The sequence below is a fragment of the Penaeus chinensis genome, chromosome 8 (assembly GCF_019202785.1).
Source record: "Penaeus chinensis breed Huanghai No. 1 chromosome 8, ASM1920278v2, whole genome shotgun sequence".
Classification (NCBI taxonomy): domain Eukaryota; kingdom Metazoa; phylum Arthropoda; class Malacostraca; order Decapoda; family Penaeidae; genus Penaeus; species Penaeus chinensis.
Window position 1 is genome coordinate 39,234,180 of NC_061826.1, and position 2,500 is coordinate 39,236,679.

At 38.2% G+C, this 2,500-nt stretch overlaps 1 protein-coding gene across 3 annotated transcripts in view; it reads right to left on the reverse strand.

Annotated features, from left to right (window-relative positions):
• Positions 1–2,500, reverse strand: part of LOC125027954 (heterogeneous nuclear ribonucleoprotein K-like) — a 135,480-nt gene that overhangs the window by 132,784 nt on the left and 196 nt on the right. The window contains exon 2 of one of the 3 annotated variants that reach the window (XM_047617141.1): positions 1,525–1,667. The gene's annotated coding sequence lies outside the window, so the exon portion shown is untranslated. Of the gene's footprint in view, positions 1–1,524; positions 1,672–2,417 lie in introns of those variants that run through there. The other 2 variants (XM_047617139.1, XM_047617143.1) reach the window with 2 other exon arrangements.

Consider the following 2,500-nt stretch of genomic DNA (forward strand, 5'->3'; position numbering starts at 1 on the left):
TCCCCCTCATACAAATGAAACCTTTTATTTTTTACTTTTCTTTTTTTTGGTATACTTCAAATAACAAGAGTAAACACAAAGATGTATTTCATAAACAAAATCTAATTAAGTCAACCAATTTATTTGGCAGTTTTGTAAAAAAAAAAAGAAAAAAAAAAAAAAATGTTATTTATTAACTGCTCCTAATGCCATTCTGTCTCCCCCATTCCGTCCCTTGTAGTCTTACCAGCCCTCCCAGAACTTTCCCAAAGGGGTGGTACTTCCCACTTTTGGAACCAGTGATCTATGGTATAAACATATGTGATATCTACACCTTTGAGTATCTTGGACTCTACAATTCATTGTTGATAAAAAAAAATGGTAGCATTTTATGTGGTTAATGTTACCGAAAGCAATGCACAAAGATAGAGGGAAATAGACACTGCCATATTATAAATAGCACAGGTACAGCTGCAGCACCCTCCTATTTACTGTGAAATGAAAAAAATATCTGCTGCATGTCCACAATACCCTCAAAAGCTAGAGTTCTTAGTGCCGTGTTTTCTCTAATTTGGCCTGATAAAGGGGGGCTGCGGGGAGCTTGCCCCAATGATTAGGGAATAAATAGAAGGTAGGAAAGGTTAGATTTCGGATTTAGGTTCGCATGATAGCCTGGTTTTTGGACTTCGTCTCTAGAGAGTGCATCAGTCTTGGTAACAAATACCTTTTATATCTTTATATTTCTTTATGTCTAAATACGCTTCTCGGCTGTAAATTGTGAATTGCTTTTACCAAGTATAAAATTCAAAATTCTTCATCAACATCAATTAAGATGTTATCATTCATAAACCACCAACATACCCGCACCTATCTGCACAAGGCAAAGGCCAACAAAACTCCATTACATTTATCCTGCCAATAAAGAGCTTGAAGACTTTCCTTGACAGTCTACCACTATCTTATCAAAAACAGTAGGCTCTCCATCAAAGTTTCAAGTTAACTGGTACAGAAAAAAAGCTGTTTCTAATAACAATGTGGGTTTCATCTGAGCAATTATGCCAAACTTTCTCTTACTCACTGAATTACATACATGTTCTCATATACACACAGATAAATATACACAGAAACTCGAGTAATAACGAACAATACAGATCCACATGAAAATGCAAATAAAATTAATTTGAAAGGATAAACATTGTCAGTCACTGATATATGTTATTTCACTTTCTTAATACTCAATATCAAACAACAAATATAATGCCTTAAGGATTTTTGTAATATGTTAACCTACAACCTCAACACTTTCCGTCATTCTCCTCTCAAGGAACACAAACAATTTATAGTATGTATATGCTAAATATGGTATTAACTATACATATATATATATATATATATATATATATATATATATATATTTCTAAAAACAAAAAACAATAATTCAGCATTCAGTATGTCCCAATATTCTGAGTTCTGTATACCTGTAGCATTAGAATGAACAAAGTGTATACTGAAATGACATGCATTTCCAAAGGACTAGAAATTTACCTTGGGATTAAACAGGTATTCTATTAATATCTTCAGGTTCAAAAATCAAGTTACTAGTGCTTCTTAGAAGCACAATGTCCACTTTTCTTTCGTAACAGTATTTTCACGTTCTCTATTTACACCTTTTGTCAGTTTCACATACACTAGGAAGTAATTATATCTAATTAACAAAAACATTAAGACAACCTCTCATATGTGAATTTTTCAAAGTTAGTACAAAATACTGTTAAATCACATTTTCAATGGATTTCCTAAATCAAGCGACACAAAGACACAAGGAATTTCTAAGATTTACGAGTGAATCGCATGAAATGACGAAACCATATGTAATTGTCTAGCAATTTTAACATGACAGTAGAAGCCTCAGTGCATAGGCCTATGTGAGTAATCCGCTCTGAGCTTTGCTTATATATATATATAAATATTTTTTAAATATTAGGAAAATATTCGATTTATTAAGCACTTTTACGATTTAAAAACTAATCACAGCTTTGTTGCTTCACTAATTCCGATTTATTCTTCCGTTCTATGCCCTCTCCTATCCTTCGCCTTGCCGCGGCGCCCACACCGCCCACCCACGCCCACTGGAGGAGCACGGGCGGCCACGGACCCACAAGGGAGAAGAGACGAAGAAAGGCAAAGGGCAGGGATAATAACCGAATTTGTCCCTCCTCCCGAATGGTCCTTCTCCGTCTGCCTCTCTCCCTCTCTCCCTGCCCCTCTCTCTCACTCTCTCTCCCCCTGCCTCTCCTCTCTCTCTCTCTTCTCCCGCCCTGCACGCCCCTGCCGCATGACATGCCCCGTCCATCCCGCCCCCGCCCTCCCCCGAGGCCCACGCCCCGGCCTAGGGCACGAAGGAGGGCCAAAATCGAGGCCAGAGCGAGAAAACTCACCGAGCGCGGACTTGAGCACCGAATCCCCGCCTCAACACATCACAACAAACATGGCCTCCAACATGGCCTCCCACATGGCCTCC